Genomic DNA, 22,735 nt, shown 5'->3' with positions numbered 1-22,735 from the left:
TCAATTTTATTGTGCTGTATTTGCTACTAAAAGCACCATTTGATTGTTTTTTTTAAGCAAGGTGTTTTTTTTTTGTGCCTGTGTATCAGGATGGAGTGTAGGGGCTGAATAAAGACAGAAAATTCTTTCTCTTTTGGCCTCACAGAACCTAATGATCTGCCAAGTACTTCTGCTTACCTAAACTCATAATAGTCAATGGTGAATGTGGTTGCACAATCCAAGGCAGATAGAGTCTCGCTAGCCCTAGGACAAAGGCTGGAAGGAGTCAGGGCCAAACCTGGGGAGATGTAGCCTATCTGTATGGACTTGGCACTCAGCAAAGTTCAATGTTTCATCTTATGAGGGCAAGGATGAATGATCTAAGGAAGGGTGGGCTGGTAACACCTCATTACGAGAGCTGGTATTTGTGCAGCTCAATTAATACATCCCATGTTTTTAAGGAGGTGCTTTATGGACTACGTTGACATTTTTTTGCCAAATAGACATGGTTACTTCAAATACTTGACTTTCAGGTGCACTCTATTATTAAACTCTACTGTCTGTGAATGTGCCCCATTCATAAATTCTGCTGGATAAGAGTTTTATGAGAGCTTTTTTTGGTAAAAGCTTTTTGTAAAATATTCTTGGTGTTTCTGTGTGCTTCACACATCACTCTCGAAATCCCAAATAAGGGAGATTGCAAATCAAGCTCCTCCCTTAATTGTTGCAGACCATGGTTGTTTCTGTTTGGGAGACTGTCCAACTCATATTATTCAGGTCAGTTGACAGTGAGTATGGTGTGGGAGAGGTCAGAGAAGCTCTGCTATTGATGAACAAAATAGATGTAAACATTCTGCTGTCCCTTATACATTTGGTCATTGTTTGCAGAGATGATAGACAAAGAATTAAGTTGTGTTTTTTCATATATATATATATATATATATATATATATATAAAACCACACAAATTTCTGTGCTCTCCCTATAATAAGGTAAGTTACATTTCATTCGCAATATTGCTTTGGCATAATAAAGAACATATGTAAAGATAGGCAAATTTTCCCAGGGAGCTGCTATGAAAATGCTTTATATTTTCTCTCACATGAACCAAAAAGAAAGCTTTTTAAAAAAAATTTCAGGGGAGAGTGCAAATGTAGTCTCCCACTACCACAAATTATGCAGTTGAGTTTTCCACATCTGAGGAAATCACAGGGGTCAGCACATCTGGTGTGAAACGGAAAAGTGTCCACCTGGGAAAACTAACAGTATCTCCTCTGCCAGGTAAGTGTAGAAAAAAATTTTTTTATAGTTGAAAATGATATTGTATTGTCATTTTCTTTCTTTATTAGAGAAGCTGTGGATTTACAGAACAATCATGCATAAAATACAGGATTCCCATATACCATTCCACCACTAACACCTTGCATGGTGTAGGACATTTGTTACAATTAATGAGAGCACTATTTTTTTTGCAATTGCACTATTTTTGCAATTGCACTATTAAATCCATGGTATTACTTAGGATTCACTGTGTAGTGCAGTGCCATGTTTGTCTTTTAAAATTTTTTGTTCCATTACCATGTATACAATCTAACATTTACCCTTTCAATCATATTCAGATATGTATTTCAGTGCTGTCAATTGCATTCACAATGTTGTGCAATCTTCACCATTGTCCATTACCAAAACATTTCCACCATTCCAAATAGGAATCCTGTACATATTAAGACTTACTTTCCTCTTCATTTTCCCCACCAGGTTCTCTGGTAATCTACATTCTAGATTCTGACTTATGAGTTTGCTTATTCTAATTATTTCAAATCAGTGAGATCATACATTATTTGTCCTTATATTTCTGGCTTATATCACTCAGCATGGTATATTTGAGGTAAATTTATATTGTTTTATGTAGCAGGACTTCATTCCTTTTCAGCTGAATAATATTCCATTGTAGTATATACCACATTCTATTTACCCTATTTTTTGGTCGATGGACACTTGGGTTGCTTCCATATTTTGGAAACTGTGAATAATGCTGCTATGAATATCAGTGCAAATATCTGTTCGAGTCCCTGCTTTCAATTCTTTTGGGTATATACCTAGTACACCTAGTATATGACACTGCCATGTCATATGGTAGTTCTATACCTAGTTTTCTGAGGAACCACCAAACTGTCTTCCACAGAGACTTTACCATTTTACATTGCTACCAACAATGAATGAGTGTTCCTTTCTTCCACATCTCTTTAACACTTGTTATTTACAGTTTTTAAAAATAGAAGTCATTCTAATGGGTATGAAGTGGTTTTCTCACTGTGGTTTTGATTTGTATTTCCCTGATTGCTAATGATGTTGGGCATCTTTGCATGTGTTTTCTGGCCATTTGTAAATCTTCTTTGGAGAGAGGTCTGTTCAAGTCTTTTGTCCATTTTTAAATTGGGTTATTTGTCTTTTTCTTAAGATGGATTATTTCTTTATATATACTAGATAGTAATCGTTTTTGGATATGTGGCTTCCAAATATTTTCTCCCATTGTATAGGTAATCTTTTTACTTTCACGATAAAGTCTTTTGAGACATGTAAGTTTTTAACTTTGATAAGGTCCCACATATCTATTTTTACTTTTGTTGCTTGTGCTTTGCATGTAGAGTGTAGGAAACTATTGCCTAACATGAGGTCCTAATGATGCTTGCCTACATTTATTTTTCTAGAAGATTGATAGTTCTAACACTTAGATTTAGGTCTTTAATCCATTTTGACCTGATTTTTTTTATATGGTGTGAGGTAGGGGTCCTCTTCTTCATGTTTTTTTAAACTTGCAAATGGAAATTAAGTTTTCCCAGCACCGTTTTTTGAAGATACTATTCTTTCCCAATTGATTGATTTTTGACATCTTGTCAAAAATCAATTGGCCATAAATGTGAGGGTTGATTTCTGAGCCCTCAATTCTATTCCATTGGTCTATATGTCTGTCCTTGTGCTAGTACTATGTTGTTTTGATTACTGTGACTTTGTAATAAGTTTTAAGATTGGGAAGTGTGAGTCCTCCACCTTCATTCTTTCTTTTCAAGATGGCTTTATCTATTTGGGGCCCCTGCCCCTTCCAAAAAAATCTCATGTTTGACTTTTCCATTTCTTCAAAGAAGATTGTTGGAATTTTGATTAGGATTGCATTAAATCTATAAATTGCTTTAGTTAGTATTGTCATCTTAATGATATTCAGTTTTCCAATTCATAAGCATAGACTATCCTTCCATTTATTTAAATCCTCTTTAATTTCTTTTAGCAATGTTTTATAGTTATCTGTGTACAAGTCCTTTACATCATTGGTTAGATTTATTACTACATATTTGATTCTTTTAATTGCTATTGTATATGGAATTTTTTCTTGATTTCTTCCTTTACCCCACTGTCCTCCAACATTTTTTGTACTTTTTACCACTATATCTTTGTACATTGTATGTCCAAAAACATAGATTTATCATTACCTTTATGCAATTGCATTTTAGCAACTGTAGGGAGTAAGAAGTGGAGTTATGTACTAAACAATACAATATTATTAGCATTTATAATTACCCAATAATTCTTTATGCTGCTTTGAACCGCTCTCTAGTGTCCTTTCATTTCAGTTCAAAGAATTCCCTTTAGCATTGCTTGTAGAGCAGGTTAGTAGTGATGAACTCTCTCAGCTTTTATCTGAGAATGTCTTAATCTCTCCCTCATTTTTGAAAGTGAGTCTCTCTAGATATAAAATTCTGCTGGTCATTGTTTTCCATCAGCATTTTAAGTATTTGAACACACTACCTTCTTGCCTACATGGTTTCTGATGAGAAGTCAGCGCTCAATCTAATTGGGACACCCTTGTACATAATACGTTGCTTTTCTCTTGTTGTTTTCAGAACTCTCGCCTTGTCCTTTGCATTTAATAGTGTAATCAATATATGACAGTGTATTTTTCTTCATGTTCATCCTGTTTTGTGTTCTCTGAGCTCCTTGGATGTCCACATTTAGGTATTTTGTTAAGACTGGGAAGTTCTTTGACTGTTTTTTGCCCCTTTTTCTTTCTTCTCCTTCTGAGGCTCCCATAATGCATATATTGGTGCTCTTGATGGTGTCCCATACCTGACTTAGATTATTATCACTTTTAATACTTCTTTTTCCTTCCTTCTCCTCAGCCTGATTTATTTCAACTTTCATATCTTCAAGTTAACTGATTTTTTCTTCTGCCAGCCCCAATCTTCCCTTCGTGGGCATTTTTCATCCCAGTTATTGTAGTCTTCCACTCAATAGTTCTGTTGGTTCTTTTTAAAGAAATTTCAGTCTCTTTACTTATACTCTCATATTGTTCATTCATTATTTTCCTGATATTCTTTAGTTTATTCTCTGTACTTTCCTTCATCTTCTTGAACATTTTTAAGATCATTTTTTAAAGGCTTTGTTTGGCATTCTTGTCTTCATTGGAAGATTTTTATTCTCTTCCTTTGGATGGGCCATCATTTCCTCTTTCTTTGTTTTCTTGTACTCTTTTATTTATTTTAATATTTCAAAGTATTATCTCTGGGATTTACTTCTTGGGATGTCTGTTTCTTACTTTTGTAAACAGCTGGTGATAAGATAGAGATTTTCTTGAACTTCAGCCCTTGTATCAGGAAGATCTGATCAACGTGAATGCAGTGTGCAGAGTTTTCCCTGTCTTTCTGGATCTCTGTCTTTTACTGGGCTTTTGCTTGTTAGTTGTTTTGGAGTTCCCCTGTTTATGGGAGTTTGGTTGTCCCTGCTCTTTCACAGGGACAAACCTTCTTATCCTGGGTATTTGAAGCTGCCAGCCTTTTGTCCTAGACTAACCATCTCCATAGTTTTCTGTACTCCTTTCATTGTCTCATGCTGCTTTTTCCTGGAGGGCAAATTCTGGGAGGAGTGTCATCCCAGGCAAGACTTTCTCAAGTTGGTCTTTCCTTCTAGAAAAGGGCTAGGCTCCCAAGAAGGGGGTGAAGACCATCTCCAAGTGTCCTATAGTGGGGTCAGGAAGGGTACCCAAAACTTCTCTGATTGCTCCTCAAAGCTGAGCTTTTCTGGCCTGCCCAGTAAATGCAGCCCTTCAGCTAACTGTTCTCTGCAGTCCCGAGGAAGCACTGAGTCTTTAAATCTCCACTGCCTCAACTCCTGCCTAAGGAGGGTTGAAATGATGGCTTTTGCATCTTTTGTTAGGGTGGGTTGAAACAATAGCTGTCCTCAGAGCTGGGTCCCAAAAATCCAAATTCACTAACCAAAAGCCATGATCAGTGATCAGCTGTGCCCACCTCTGTTCTTAGGGAAAAGGATTCTTATGTCCCTTTCTGTCATCAGCAGCTAGTCAGTGACTACACCTCATTGCGGTCTGTGGTAAGAATGGGGGATGGGCACTGGTAGCCAACTTGTGGAGAAGCAATTTATAGTGATTTATCAGCATCTTCCTCCTGCTTTTCCCCGGATGGAATACAGTGTTCTTCTGGCCTCTGGAATTTCAAAACCGTTGTTTCAGGTAGTTCTTTCCTGTTTAGTAGTTGTTTTGGTGGAAGAACTGAGATCTACAGCTCCCTAACTCCTTCTCCACCTTCCCCAGAAGTCCCAAGAAAACAATTTTTGCCCATTCCGTTGTATCGGACTGGGTTTGGAATGAGAGACATGCAATAGTCTCTATAGTTCTCTTGAATTTCAAATGTACTTGTAAATCCTGAAATCCTCTGAAATTCATGGTTCTTGTCCCCTGATGTACACTAATATTCTATGAGATAACAGTTTGAGAAAAGCAGACCTTAGTCTAATACATCTTCTAATTTGGTCAAAATAGAATAAGAATACATGAAATCATACACTTTCTAGTTTGTATGGGCACTTCATCACAAGTTACAAAGCATTTTGATTTTTTAAAAGCTCATTACTTTTTGGCACCTGATAAATGTTTTTTGGTATCACTTGTTGTCTTTGGGTATTAGTCAGCTGAGACATTTGGTCAGACTTATCTGAAGAAAATGATAAAAGGCAGCTGGTCTGACTGCTGAGCTCAGTAAATCCTGTATTCCTCTGAGGACCAACCCCAGGTCACAGACCTGAGTAATTTGGAGAGATCAGTGCCATTAATACACCTAGTAAGTAGGAAGAAAACATGAAAAAATTTGTTTATAGCTATAAGTAAAAATCATCAACCTCTTTTAGAAAAACAGGGATTTTTTGAAGCTGAGATACTGGTCTTCTTAAGCAACTTTTCAACATCACTTATACATCTTCTTGTGCATTATATGGAAAAATAGCCTCACCCATCATCCCCTCAATGATGAGGCCTGGGAACAATCAGTTTCCAGGTGAGAAGGTCATAATCATGGTGTTGACCCTGTCATGGGATAGGTTCTCTGGTTGGCACTCTTTCAGGAAACAGTATTTATAGACAATGATGAGAACTAGATATGTATCCTAACCTCTGGAGAAAAAAATTCAGAGCATGTGACTCAAGAAAGGTAGAAAGGGATATCACCTTTATACAAAAATTTAGTAAGCAGAGATGAGAGGGATATTAGAAATTGTTCTTATTCTCTAAAGGTAGAACCCAGGACCTAAAGAATCACAAAACTTGCAAGAGGGCACATGACTTCTAAAACAGTAGGGATACAGTAGTACCCTTTCCTCTTAACCAGACGTATTTATAAGTTGCACATTATTGGGATATTGAAGCTGATTTTAGACAAGTTAACTAAGTTGACTGCCAGTAATAGGGGCTGAAGAAATTTTTTTAGAACCCTCTGAAGCCCAACACTGACCCCCCTCAACTGCAGGCATCAAAGGCAGCTGGGAGCTTTTTTTCTTCAGGAAGAGAGAATGAGATGTATGCAGATTGTAAACCGTAACATACTCCTTCACCTGTGGCTGATATTAAGCATTTGTTTGCAACATAAAACAGAGCAGCACTCTCTAGTTCTTAGGTGCATATGGTCATGATGGTAGCTTCATTAACACAAGTGCCAACTAATGAGCTCTCTGGACAGCATTGTAGTCAAACAGGAGCACATATCATGCAACATCATTAGCATTATAATCTATAGATTAACAGCTCATTTTATAGGGTAGAACACCCAGTTCTGTCTCTTATTTGCTGTTTCACTTTGGTTAATCTCTCTAACCTTGACTTTTTCCTTATCTAAAAAGTGGGGATAATATTATCTTTTATTAAGTAATGAGATAGGTCATGTAAAATGCTTAGCATAATATCTAGCATTTTATACTCAATAAACAGTAGTTCTTATTAAATGATGTATAAATAAATGAATAAGGCAATAATATCATCTAAGAATATGAAAAGCATGGTATAACTTATACCATGTTGAACTTTATCCATTCTGATGCACAGTCACCTCTTTTAGCTATCCTAATCTTATTCAATATTTCATGCTTCCTGCACTGGATTCATGCCCTTGCTGCTACTTCTTTGCCTATGAGACTCTTCAGGAATGAAAACTGGGAAACTTCTGAAGGAGGACAGTGGAAGTGGCATAAAAGTGTCAACCATCCTGACTTTCAAAAGGAAATTTATAATCTGTGTGTCTGAATCAAAATGGACCCCATAGATGTATGCCACAATATTCTGAGGAGCCACAAGTGTCATTGGCATTAAGATATTCTCAGGTGGTTGTCTAAACCTATCATTCTGTTATCGAAAATATTATTTCTCCTTGATTTAAGTAAGCATTGGCAGCCCTCAGTTTACCAGGTGTTTTAGTTTCCTAGGCTGCTTAAAGCAAGTACCATGAAATGGTTTGGCTTGAACATTGGAAATTTATTAGCTTACAGTTTCAAGGCTGAGAAAATGTCCAAATCAAGTCATCATCAAGATGATACTTTCTGCTTGAACAATGGCTGCCAGGGATCCTTGTTCCTCTGCCACATGGCAAGGCACATGGCAGAATCTGCTGTTCACTCCCTAATCCTCCTGGTTTCCTTGATTTCAGCTTCTTGTTTCCATGGTTTTTGTGCTCTCTCTGTATTCATTGCATTTATAAAGGAGTCTAGTAATAGGATAAAGCCCCATCCTGAATGAGGTGAGTCACACCTTAATTGAAGTGGCCTCATCAAAAGATTCTACTTAAAATGGGTTGGCAGTTACAGGAATGGATTAGATTTAAGAATGCTTTTTTTAAGGTATGTATAGCTTCAAATCACCACACCAGATTTATATATTCTAAAGCTTTATTTTTAAGCCTGATGTTTAGAACTAAAATACAGTTATTAAAAGATACAAGGTCACATATAGTTGTTGGATCCTTGTGCCAGCTGACAAATTTTTGACTAATGGAATACAGTAGTACATATCCATGAATATAGGTACATTCAGAGTTGCAACTTGGTATGTTAGTGTAGCAGTTTGGTATTATTTATGAATTCCAAAAATAGATATTGGATTATGTTTGTAAACTGGCCTGTTTCTCTTGACATATTAGATTGTCTTGGATTCAGAGGTTTTACTTTTTATTTGATTAAATTATGATTAAGACTTTGATTGGGATCTTGGTGGGCAGGAACTCACAGAGAAAGTGACAAGGCAGAGGAGTCAGTTGGAGTTTTAATGCTGGAGCCCCAGGAAGTAAATACACAGAGAATCAAATATTTGAGGAAAGAGAGAAGGCTGCATTAGACCTGACAGAGGCCCCAGGAACAGAGATGAGCTGTTAGCCTAGTAGTTTATAGTTGGCCTTGTAGAGAGAGCAGAGCAGCTGAACCCAGAGAGAAATGAGCCCCAGGAGAGAGGAGACTTACCCCAGCCTACAGCTGATATTGAAAGAAGCTGAGACCACAGGGCCTTAAGAGGAAGAGGAAGGCTGAACCCTTGCAGACATCAGCAGCCATTTTACTCCAACATGTGGCAACAGGCTTTGGTGAGGGAAGTAACTTAAGCTTTGTGGCCTGGTAACTGTAAGTTTCTACCCCAAATAAATACCCTTTATAAAACCAACAGATTTCTGGTATTTTGCATCAGTACCCCTTTGGCTGACTAATACAGTTACATACTTATGGTTCAAGGAGCATAGGGTATGTGAATGTCCCTGAGCCTCTGATCTCTTGTGTCTCTCTCCCAATGTTCTGAATTAGGAAACAACAGAAGGTTGTTCGGTGCTTGGAGTAAAAGGGTAGCTGTCAGTCAGAGACCACTTCCATAGGCAATATTGCTGGAGAACAGATCACAAACTCTTCTGATTTTAGGACAAAAGGGCTTTTTTATAGGTAGAATTGAATTAATAGGTCACCTCTCAGAGAATATTCTACATGTTAAATTTGTCTCTACAGAAGTAAAGTGATGTTCTGGGAGAGTTTAGAAGAAAAACTTGGTTGATTCTGAAAAGTTTCTCTTGTATCATTGGGTAGGTCAATTGATACCTCATTCCAACAAGCAAGAAATAAGTATTCCTTTTTTCCTTCCTGAAATATGTAGCAATATGACCATCTTCTCTGTGTTCGTCAGTGTTTTGTAACTTTGGTATTTAGCTATCCGGTAGAAAGAAATTTTTATGTGAGAGCCAAATAATTCCTTGATGAACATGCTTACTTGGTAGTCCTAGTTTATGAAAATACTTGACCTCCTTTATTGTGCTTTGAACTCAAGATTATGAACTTCAGAGAACCATCAATGCAAAGTTTTACTGCACTATATAGTGTTAGAATATGATAGAGTATGGGGGTACCACTTCTTTGGTAACCATATCCAAGAGGTATTTCAAATTTCATCTAAGTACCTGAGATCATCTAGCAAGAAGTCCTTTATTTAATCCAGACAATAAAATATTTTCTAGGTAATTTTATGATTTTTAACCATTCTCTGTCTGAAAGCTACTGATGTGATAAAAAATGACTATGTTTTTAACAGCTCCTTTAAGTGTGAGCAAATTGCATGGTTATGATTGCTTTGATTTTTTTTCCAGAGTTCAATATTGTTCCTGGAATGTATGATAGAAATTTTAAATGTGTTTTTTTTTTTTTGGCATGGTTATGGACAAACAAAAACTCCAATATCTAGGGGGAAAAAAAAGACCTGGGTGATCTGACTTTTCACCCATTCTCCTGAGTAGCCCTGAGCAATCTTTCATGCTATCACTTTTTTTTACCATAGAACTAATGCTTTCTCCTCCTTTGAAGAATGATAGTATCACCTTAGCGTTTTCAAATGTCTGAGAGTTAAAAGCTGCCTCCTGAACCTGGGGTCCTTTGCATTTTACAGAGGAACATGCTACATCAGGCTCAACTAGGCTGGCCTCACATAAAGTCAATACTTGTCTAAAAACAAATACAATCTTCAAATACAAGGTCAAAGTGAAAGAATGCCATCACCTCTTCTAACAACCACTTCTTTTCCTTTACAGATTGAAATGGTGAGCTGCTTCCTTGCATAGGTCATTTGCGTGTCATAGCAGACACTTGAGTTAATATTAAACTAAAAATTAATAGATTAGATAACTATTACATGCTTTCAGTGCCTATTAATTTAATAGATTTTTTTTTTCTTTTATGAGAAAGGACTATATAGTGCATAGTTTCCTGTGGCGAGTTCTCAGGTAGATCTTTTGTGGTACAATTGCCACCAATTGATTGGACTGACACGTGTAATCCCCCTTGGATTCTGCAATGGTATGATGTCAGTTAGGAGCCCTTCAAGCAGCACTATTAAAAAGCACATTAAACATGCTCCTTGTTGTAAGATTTATGCTAGCTTATGCTAGAATAACAATGATGCAGTGGTATTTGTTTGAAAATGAAAGGATTATATGGTCTTTGTAAAATGAGGAATTTAGTTTTGGGGAGGGGCAGTGAAATGGTGATTTATTTTTTGTTTATGTTCCTATGAATCCTTTGATATGTCAACTTCTGTCACTAAGTATTAGGACACTTGTAATTTCTTGAATCAACCAAGATGAAATACATATGGCCTCAAATAATTTACGTCAAAAACTCAACTGTGCAACATAAATGCCAGTGCTTATGGAAGATTAGAATGAGAATGGACTATGTAGGCTTTAAAAGTCTATAGGTAATTAAATTTTGCTTTTTGGAGAAAAAAGCCACCTGCCTTACATGATTTAATGCTAAAAGAGTGTTTCAGTTTTATTTAAGGAAGAAATCAAAAAAGAAGCTACTCCTCAAAGTTTTGATCATTCCCCTCACTAAAGCATACAGACTCTGCTTCAATGACAGTATACATCCTCCTTGATCTGTGTGTGGAAATCTAGAATTTTCATGGATTTTCTATTCTAGGAAGAGGAATTCCTTGAATTTTGGGGTGCGATAAAAATTTCTGACCTTGAGTTTGCTTTCCCTTATAGCCTATAATTGGCAACATCCTAGGACTCTAGAAGTATGAAATGTTTATTTATTCTTTCATGCTTTTCTCTTCTCCTGGACTCTGAGTTATGTGAGAGTAGTAGCCACTGAGTTTATCTTACTCATCATTTTATTCCCCAGTACATGGTACAGGGCCTAGAACATAGTGGACCCTTAATTTATATGTGCAGTGTTAGTTGCGTAAATGCAGTCCACACTTAGATGAAGAAACTGAGCCCCAAAGTGGTGAAATGACATAAGGTCTCAGACTCAGGTTTCTGGATTCCTGATTCAGAATCTTTAAGGTTTATGTGGCATTTTTACTCACTGATGGCTTGCTGATGTCACTTTTCCCAGTATAAATAAATAAATTAATTAATTAAAATAAATGAATAAACTATGTTGGAACAAAAGCCAACCTGACTTTAATTCCCACTGGTTACAACAACTCAATTTTCCTGAGAAACTAATTATATGTGATTTTTTAAAAATGAATGATGGTGTCTATTGTCATTTTTCTCTGTCAGTGAATAAGTAAAGTATATAAGGAAATAATATATATTTATTGTTTTATCTCTTTTATTTATTTATAGTGGTGTCCTTTAACAAATTGGCTTCAAATAATGCTTTCTCTGAAAAATTGGAAAGGAAGTATGTTATATTGTCAGTTAAAAGAATAAAATATCAGTGTAGATTCTAGGAAATGTACTGGCATTTCTTAATACAAAACTTGAAGCAAACAGTAAAATAAATTTTTAAATGACAGTAAGATTATAAAGGATGAGTAACCCAGAGATGCTGACGTGATCATCATCATCACCGGACTCTCATAAGGTACTTGTTCTTGATTTATAGTAATATTCGTGGGAATAGTATTTAATCAGAGAAAATTTTGTTCTCTTATATGATATCATTTCATCTAATTTTTTGATAAAAGGAGATATTTTCCCTGGTGTAAGTCTTAGCATTGGTTTTTACCTGAAGGTAAATCTAGAAGGCATGATGAGATGTTTTGGATAATATCCGTCTCAGAGATTCTTTGGAAGAGAAAATTCATTATATGAGCCGTCTGGGAATCAGAAGTAACAGAAAATGGAGTTACACATTTCCCATTATTAATTATGCATCAGGAGCCGTATGGCTTGGTGGAGTTAATACAAGCATGATGAACTTGAAAGCATAGGATCTCATTTCTGTCAGATGACAACTGAGAGAACTTGCTAATACCTCACCTCAGTTTACTTATCTCTAAAATGGAGGAGCCTGATTTAATATAGAGAACATTAGATAAATATTAAGAACAATATGTTAAATTCTTCAAAACCTGAAAGATATGACATATTTTGGGTGTTTTCTCTTTAATTGATATTCAAGACTCTTCACTTTGTCTTCAAGCCCCTCTATTCCTACTGTCTCACGGAACTCTGTTCTTCCCAACCAAGTTTATTCACTGTCTCTCAAATATGCCTTGCTCATTCACAGAATGATGTTCTATTCATGTTTTCCTATTGTGCAAAGAAGAGGTCAGAAAGCCAACAATCTGGTCTGAGAGGGCAACTATATAAACAGAGGCAAAGTTGAGTACCTTCAGTTTTCTCTCGTGTGTCTCCATACACACACACTCACACACAGTGAAACACACACCTGCTCTTGTTCCAACCATTCCTCTGAAATATTTGTTGTTTATTCCTGAATCCAGTAATATTCTGTTTTCCATCCTATTCTACCTGACCTGATCATGGACAAAAAAAAAAAGAAAAACAGAAAAATTTTTTGCTTGTATTTTATTCTAAGAATTAGGCTGAGAGAGGCTGCAATTTATTTCTAAAAGGGACTTCACTAAAAAATAAAATAAAGAAAAGACAGAGAAAATATCAAATGTAGACATCTCCTGTTATCATTTCTGTTGTTACCTGGATATTGAGGATATAAGTCCTATACCATTGCCAGTTTGAAGATACCTCAATAAGCTTGCATTGATATTTAGTCTCTCATTTTTGAGAGAATATAGTTTTAGTTTCCTCTGAATGAGATCATGACAGCACATTTTTGAATCCCTGAGTGGATGCACTTGATCTCTACAGAGCTGCTAGGCCCTCTGGCTTCTTCCTAAGCTCCAGTCCCAGGAGAGAGCATCTTTTTCCTAAATTCACTCATCAGGCATCTGGTCTGCCTGCACAGGCACAAACTCTGTCTTTTTATACTCTTGAAAGTGTCCATGGCTTCGGATCTCTGGTAGTCTTATTACTTTTTTCCCTTTTTTAAATTTAAAAATTTATTCAGAATTTATTGAGAGAATTTCAGCTTAAAATTAGCTATGTAAAATGGCATTTCCTATCTTATATCCTCTTGAAAATTACCCAAAAGCAGCAAGAAGAATTAGGCACACAAATGCAAACACCATCTTTACAACAAAATCAGGAGACATCTGTAAGCCTGAAACACAATATTTGAGGGAAGGCTGCCAAAGAGAGTGAAGGTCAATGAAAGGCTCAGGAAGACTTTTAGGAACGACACCACAGCTGTAGATCTCCGGAAATGCAGACAGGGCTATCCTCTCCAGAGTAAGAAACCTATTCCAAGGGGAAAACTAATAATTATTTGTTTGGAACAAGGAAAGAAAATGATTGGGCAGGCAGTAGGAGTTTCCCCTTGTGCAGTTTGGCATAAAGTCTCAAGAAGCAGAGAAGGCAGGGATAAATCAAGGAATTATGCAGCAAGCTATATTTGTTTTTTTAAAAAATCAGCATGTTTGAGAGGCAACATGGAGAACAACTCTGCATTAGGAGTAGCCCTGCAGTGCTTCCTTGACTGACTGCAGCAAAGTAAATTTAAGTAAATTTATTCATGTAAATTACCCTGGACACAGAGAATTCCTGCTTGCTTAGGACATAGCCTTGAATTTTCCACCATCTATAGCCTCATCAAATAGCATGTTGGAAAAAATCCTTTCATTCAACAATAAATGAAAATTTAAAATATATATAAAGTTGCCAAAAGGAAAATGTATTAATTTAACAGGATGAACAGATGGCAAATGAAAGTTCATATTTGAAAAGTCATTGCCAAGAGGTAAATGTAAATTTTACTAAGCATGTCATTATGGATTTTTTAAACCAATAAAGCAATTTACATCCATAAAACAAGAGCACTAATACAAGATATAAGAGCTCATAAAATAAAAAGTCTAGCACTAGCAGCAGATAAAGATAAACTATTAGTTTGGCAGAATTCAGGAAAGAGTTGAGTAAAAATATAAAACTATCATAGAAAGGAAAGTCAAATAAGAAGCCTCAAAAAGAATAAATACTCTTGAAAACACTGTGAAGAACATGGAGGACAGGATTGAGAAAAATGAACAAAATGAAATGCAAATGAAAAGATAAGAGAAAATGATAATAGAGAAAATGGGGGAAAAATCCATCGTATGCATTACTGGTGTCTCTGAAGAAGAAAACCAAACTTATCATTAATCAGAAAAATCAATATATATATGTATTTCCAGAAAATCTTCCAATATTGTAAGAAAATTTAAATAAATTAAAAACATGACATTCAAAAAAATGGAAAAAGAAGTCCATTTTATATCAGTCTGTGATATAGCTTAAAATGTTACTGCACTTGAAATATAAAGAGAGAATGCTTTTGGTATCCAAGAAAAAAAGGTGAAGAAAGCAATAAAGCATACAAATTTGACTATCCTTAGACTTTTTCATAGTAACATTCAATGTAAGAAGTGAAATAATGTCCACAAATCACTCAAGAAATGAACATAACAAAAAATATTCCAAGTCTGTGTCAGGTTTAACAAGTACCTGGAAATTCTTTGATATTCCCCCCATTGAGAAGTTGAGTTTATTTCCCCTCTCCTTGAATCTGAGCAGTTTGTGAGCACATCTAAGAATAATATTCCAGAAGTGACACTGTGTGACTCTCAAGGCTAGATCATAAAAGTCCATGAAGCTTCTATCCCGGAGCCTGAGAAACCACGTAAAAAGCCCCCATACTGGAGAGGACACATATAGGCCATTTGGTCAGTAGTCATAACTGGGCCCAGTCTTTAGGCATTGTAGCTCAGATGACAGACTTGTGAAAGAAGGAACCACTTTGGAAAATAATTCTCCAGCCTCAACTGTTCTTAACTTCAGTTATTCATGCCATCCCAACTGAGGCCCCAAACATTGTAGAAAAGAGACACACCCATTGTGCCTTTTCTGACTATTTGACCAACAGAATTTGTGAGAATAATAAAATGGTGGTGGTTCTACATGACTCAATTTTGAGTTAGTGTTTTACATAGCAACAGAGCACAGCTGAAATAATGTTTAGGAATAAAATGTAATAAATACTTTTGTAACATTCATGAACTCAGAAAATGTTACTCTCATAAATTATACTATAGATTATCCTTAAACCTACTACTGGTGGATGAATGATGAAACTAAGGCAAAAGGATAATAGTGCCACTGAATTCGCTTAACACTAGTACTTAAAAAAAGCAAACATACAAAAAGTGACCACTATGGTTACAGATTTAAAATTAAGTTGTATAAAATAAAATTTTGGAAACAAAATGACTAAATGTATTTCGAAGGAAAGTAGGGATAGAAAGTAGGATGTAGTATAAGTTTATACCCTAGAGTCAAAAGAAATAGTTTGAAGATAGTAAATCAAGTATTAGATGCATATGCATAATTCAAAATTTTTACCAGGAGTCATTATTTCAATACCCTTTGAAATGCTGTATATAGTGTCTTACAGTTTATCTTTAATTGTCACTAAATTAAATGATACTCTACATCATGAACTCTGCTTCAAATAGGTTAGACTCCATGTTGCTGCCTTGCTTACATCTGACCCATTCCTACTTTTTACTTTTTCTTACTATCTCCCATTGCCTGAATGTCCCTGCCTCCTCCTAGGTGATCTGAATCCTACTTCTGTTTTCCAGGATCAGTTTACATCTCATAGTTTTTCCTCTATGTTCTTTCAACTACTTAAGCCTACCCTAATCTCTTCCTTTTTGGAATTCTTATTTTGGACATTCCTATGAACTATTTTCTGCTCATCAAATTGTTTTGATTTGAATATCTTGACTCCTTATCAAAATTATAAACTCCTTGAGCATTTTTTCTAATGTATTCCAAACAACACCTGAAATTAGACTAGGTGAAGAGTAAGGGCTTAATTGCTGTTATTTCATTAATTGATTGACATGCTGGGGAAAGCACACATAGGACAGCAATACAAAGAGGAAAGCAGTATACAAGGTTGCCTAACTTATCAACGCTATGTTAGCCTGTGTAACCCTTGCCTAACTGTGCTTAACCTTTGTATAGATGTTTGATTGTATATATATATTTCCTAAATTACTCTAGTTTATCCATAATTAATTAATTGGCTTAGGGGATATACAGGTTAAAATATTGGTAGTTTAAGAAAAATGGAAACTCATGTAGTAGTAGATTAATAATTGCTGTAAAAATTAAAGCAGAGATAAATTGTTAAGCCTTTGGCACAGGTAATCATGATGATTCTCTGTGAAGCATAATCCTGAGAAAAGGGGAATCACCTTCCCTAAAATACTCTTTTCATCTTTACTTAATGTGTTATGATTTTTCTCTTTAAAACATTCACCTCTTGGCAGTATCTCTAATACAGAGATGGGGCTGTTTCCCAAGAGCTGAGTCAATCTTTGGCTAACTGATAAATTACAATGGGAAATTAAATTGGAGAGGAAATAAATGTTTGGCAATTAAAATTATTAGCCAACATATAAGCCCTTCCAGCATACCCATGACCTTCTGCGAACTAGCTCTTCTTGGCCATCCAAGATTGACTGACTGACACTCCTAATAATAGATGACAAATTTAAAGGAAGTTTATAAAAACAAAAACCAAAAATAAGAAAGATTTTTTATATTGTTCAGCAGGAAAGATATGCATGACACTGGCATTAATGGATTCAAAGCCTGGATTTTTAGCAAAAGTTATGTCCCTCTTATCTGTCTATTAACTTTTATTTGATTCCTGAGTCCCACCTCATGCATTAAGACCTCCACAAGATCTTACAGAACAGAGAATCTCAGACCTAGGAATACCGTTGTAGCTTATTTATCCCAAATTTCTTAATTTTTAGATAAAGGAATTGAGGCCCAGAAAGATTACTAGATCTACTCAGGTCCTACAACTAATTCCTACTTTTCCTCTTTCTAATTAGCCACCTATGTTGCTACTTAGTATATTTACTAGCATTTACCTCTATAGTGCCTATTTGCCTTTATACTTTGTCATTTCTATTAAAATTATAGGCTATTGGATGTCATAAAATATTTTTATATATTTTTATTTTCACCATGATATTCTCCATAGCAATATGTTGCTAGTTAATGCTGCTCAATGTTAAATTTTCAGTGACTTAAGTGTATTACCAAATACAGTTGCTTAACTGTCATAGGCTAAGCTTTTTAATTGGGGCCCAATTAAAATTATGCCTTTGTTTGCCTTAGGATTGCTATGTCTACAACATGCATTAGTCTTCCTTTAATTTTCTTTTAACAGAAGGCACATTATTTTGGGAGTTACTAGTAGTGTGAAACTTGGGAAGGATTTTATTTATTTATTTGTTGTACTCATTAATTCATTTCCCCATTTGTAAAATAAGGAAAACATCCCTTCATAGGGGTCCATTGAAATAAAGATCATGGTATAGCATAAAGAACATAGTAATAAAAATTAGGAGACTTGGATATTTGCTCAAACGCTCATGCTAACAGGTGTGTGACCTTGGAAAAATAATGAAACCTCTCTTGGTCTCTTCTCTCTTTGTGAAATGAAGAAATAGGGCTTGGTAATCTATAATGGTCCCTCTAACTCTGTTGTGATGATAACACTCCTGACCTAACACATATAAGATATTATTAGGAGTATTGCTACAATTACAGTTGTGGTAAATTTGGGAAGATTGTTATAATATCAGTGAAAAATTTCTGCAGTGTGCTGAAGCCATAATGTTTAGAATGACCTAGTGCCATCTTAATGAATGGTTGCCAGGTGGCAATTAGTTGCTAGGAATAAAAGCCTCCAGAGAATACTGTACTGCATTGTATCAGCACTCCCACTCTTCCCATAATTCCTGTTAGTGGCAAAGGAATCCCTTTGGATGCAGTGAAATTCCCTTTGTACAGCAACATGTCAGGGTGAAAAGGAGACCGATTAAAGGAGTAAGAAGGAGGAAACTTGGATGCTCACCAGTGCCTGAGCATATCAGCTTCCAGGATGAAACCAGAAAGTCCTGGAGCTTAAGAGGACTGTTCCTGCAGCTCTGCTACTGCAGTCTAATCCCCACCAATAAATCTTGTATTAATTTAGGCATAGTGATATGCCAGCTTCCCTATGGTCAGTCTGAGTGGGAATAAGCCACGTCCATTTTGATAGGTTCCTTCTCTTAGAACAGGGGCCCTATTTATCATTCAAACCTCAGGTTCTCTGGCTCAGCACACAGAAAAAAATTGTTCCTTAGCCATGAAAGGGAAGGTACTTACAGTACCTTCAGTACTATAAGTACTGAAGTACTTACAGTTTAATAAGATGTTAGAGATCATCTAGTTCTTAGCAATTACTCTAGTTCAACCTTCTCAGTTTACAGATGAGGAATTGAAGCCTGGAGAAATTAAATAACTTCACACAGCTAGTGAGGGTTGAGAGCCAAGACCTACAACATTGTCGGCTGCTCTTTGAAAATGCATCACCTTCCTAATAAACATTCTTCCCCTACCTGCTCTGCCACCACCTCTTTTGCCCAGAATTAAAGTAGAAATGGAAGTTGTGAGTTTGACCTCATTCAATATTGGTTTGCTATCTGGTATGAAGTGTTTTTCTGAGTAGGCATGGTTTCAGTCCCAGCTCAGCCACTTATCAGTCGGGTGAGCGACTGTAGGCATGTTTCTTAGTCTCTCCTTGTTTCAGTGTCCTCATATTACTAGCCATATAGGTTTAGTAGTGAGAATTAAATTGGTTAACATATAGCCCTGGTGCATGATGAGCACTCAGTAGATGTTAGCTATTTTCACTATTATTGCTTATTATTGTCACTTTCCGATTTAAGGGCTTGATAACTCAAACTGAAATTGGCGTCAAAAGTCAGGAGAATAATCCCAATGTAGACGAGGATGTCAGGTCAATTCAATTAAGCACTTGTTTAATGGACACCAAGTTTATCCCAAGGACTATGCTAAAAACTAGAGAAGAATGAAAAATCAAGATATGATCATCAAACTAAGAGGGCTCACCAACTCAGTGAAGATGGATGATATCCATATGCAGAATAAACAAAAAACTGCTTAGTACAACAGATACCCCAAGTATGGACCTTCTAGAACAGGCTGGGTTGGAATAAGCACAGTGGGGAATGGAAAGGAGAGGATGAGTGAAAGCACCAAAGCAGGCACCTGGTTATGCCTACAAAAAGAATTTAAAAGGTGAAGCTTTGAAGTCGTCCATCACCATAAAACTTTTTGCCAAGAAGGGAGCAATGATTTTCAAGCACAAGCATGTCCAGTGTAACCACTGAGTACTGCTCAATAGATGGTGTGCTTGGTCAAGTTACTTCAGTTCTCTGGGCCTCTGTTTCCACACGATAGAAGAGGGACACAGGCTCGATTGTACTATCTAAAGTTTTTCCCAGGTCAGTTGTTTTCAAATTCTGTATCAGAGGCATTTGTATAAAATACACAAATATTGTCACGAGATGTTTGTTACAAATTATGAAAGAATATTGTCAAAATCTTACTACTAATTATAGTCTTTATCTTACATTTGGTGTGTTTGGTTGATGTATGGGACCCCTGTAGCATGTTATGCATGTTTGCTTTGTAAGTTCACAACTCTTACTATACACTTAATTGTTTATGTATTATCATATATAAATGATATAAATATAATAATAGGGTGGGTTGGGGGAAAATACTTTGGTCAATAGTAATATTTTGACAATGCTCTTTAAACTTTAGTTAAAAAGGTTTAACAACGATGCAAGTTATTCATGGTAGGGCGAGTTATGAGAGACATGTATGATGTTACATAGGTTTGTTTTGTAAGATCACAACTATTACTATACACTTATTGTTTATGTATGTTTATGTATTAGTGATATACTTCAATAAATTAATTTTTAAAAATACACAAATATTTTATTAAGAACAGCTGTATGTGCGCTTACTGAATCAACACAATATTTATGAGCAACTTCATTTTCTTTACAGGCACCTAGCAGAGAGTCCAAGGTAGTCAGAGACATATCTGGGGATCAGTGGAGTCTGAGTGTGATTTATTTCATTTGTATTGAATTTGCATGCATGAGAGGGGCCCATTCAAATGCGTAATTGTAAAATGCTATGAGAAATACCTGACAAATAGTTTAGCTCACAATAAATCTATCATCAGTTATTAGTTTCTCCAAACGTGATGAAAAAATTGATACTGTTAACTTGCACAGCAATGGTTGCAACATTCTGATCCAAAACCTATGCCCTCTCCACTTCTTTGAGAAGCCAGGTAACCTCCTTTAAATCTCACAGCTTGGACCGGCTGCTTCTATATCTTGAATCCTTCCTGTGGTGATTTCTGAAATGTCTCGCCTTCTCCCTTATTTCAGTTCTCAGTTCCTAGGTCCACTGGGAAAATGAAATACATGGCTCCAGGCCATGGTCACTTAGAAGGACCTCATTTTAAGCTCCAAGGACAAAACTTGCTTTAGTAATGATGCTAATACCTTATACCTGAATGGTGCTATTTGTCTACAAAAGTACTTTTACATTTATTGTCTAATTTTATTCTCACAATGATCCAAGACAGGTGTTTTTAATCCTCATTGTATAAGCAAAGAAAGTGAGGAGATGAGAGGAGGTAAATGGCTACACCACTGAGCTGGATATCCTACTTCTTGGCGGCGTGCTCAATGTCATTTTTCCTGAGATATGCTGAGCACCCTTGGGAGAAAACCTAGCATGGACCTGATTATATGGAGCAGCCCCCCTCTAAATGCAAGCAATAGTACAGGTATTGCTCAAACTTCAAGAGACTGGCTTCCTGCTGGGCGGCCACCAGCATTACAGGGGAATCTGGCATCACAGTGATGACTATGCCAGTGCTGGGGGCAGAACATGAGCCAACGCTGGTCCAGACCCAAGGGGATACTTGAGGTTTATCCTTTCCTCCACTACTGCTTAACTGCTGCTTGCTAATTCTTACCCATAAATCTACGGGGGACTTCTAAGCCAAATCCTTGCTTTTGTGATGATTTAAATAGTAATGCAATGGAAGGTATTAACATGATTCCCCAGGGAGCTCACATGTTCCCAGGAATGACTTGGTACTAGAATTACCCTGTTGGGGAATTTTTCTTTTCCCTTCATGTCTTCTGGGATAAATTGCATAGAATCATGCCTGGCAATAGAGTAGGCATTTAATTAAGTATGTGTGGAGGTCTTAATTAATTAATTAACAGTATAGTCATGCAAATGTAAGAAAAATGATACTGCTTGTTTGATATCTGATACAAAGGGATATGGATTCTACTTTCAGTTCATGAGTTCTCTTTTGGGATGGCAAATTGGAGCAGGAGAGGTAGGTCAGTGGAGCAATATTTTGGGACTGCCGTTGGGAACAGTTTTGCTTTTTGCTTCTTCCTGATTATAGTAGTTAAAGTATACAAGCATATTATTTAAAAACCTCTTAATAATGTATGAGCTGATTGAAAGAAATGGAGAAAATTATGACTGCAAAAGTCATAATTTTTTTGAGAACAACACAAAAAAATTGTTTGAGAACAACTGTGGTATACCTAGCTAGCTTTAGGTGCCATTCAGAAGGTAACTGGCTTTTAGTGCTAGGCTCTGTGAATCAGTGGTTCTGAGCCAAGCTGACACAACTCAAAGATGCCAGATTCCATCATAAGGAACCAATCACTAGGGACAAGGCAATTTCTTTCTGGGAGGTCAGATCACCTACCAAGAAGTCCTGGTAACAGAACATTTTCAGGAGAATTGTCTTTGTTTAAAGGTCAGAAGCAGGGTCTGAAAATCTGCAGCAGAGCAAGTTAGGGACTGAGAGGTGGGATGGCAGGATTTTCTCAAAGTCAGAATTCACTGTATGAGGAAACTAAATTAGATCAAAGAAAGAAACTAAGATTTACTGAAATATACTTTAGGAATTTAGGCCTTGGAGCCCAAGACTTTTCTTTATTATTTTTGTCATCCTTACAATCAGAGCACCTTGAAATGGCACATCTTAATCTGACCTCTTTCCCTTCATAGCTAATAGAAATGGAAAGAGTCTCATTAGACTCTTCATTCCAAGAGAATAAAGTTGACTTCAAACAAGTTCTTGCTGAAAGGCCTGCTATTGATAGGAAATTAGCC

The 22,735-nt window shown here is 36.2% G+C and overlaps 1 pseudogene; it reads right to left on the bottom strand.

Moving 5' to 3' along the window:
- Nucleotides 1-1,116: 1,116 nt before the first annotated feature.
- On the bottom strand, nt 1,117-1,267 carry LOC111764169 (U1 spliceosomal RNA; annotated as a pseudogene).
- Nucleotides 1,268-22,735: the final 21,468 nt, after the last annotated feature.

The sequence above is a fragment of the Dasypus novemcinctus genome, chromosome 5 (genome assembly GCF_030445035.2).
Source record: "Dasypus novemcinctus isolate mDasNov1 chromosome 5, mDasNov1.1.hap2, whole genome shotgun sequence".
NCBI lineage: Eukaryota > Metazoa > Chordata > Mammalia > Cingulata > Dasypodidae > Dasypus > Dasypus novemcinctus.
This window is presented reverse-complemented; position numbering and strand designations above follow the sequence as displayed.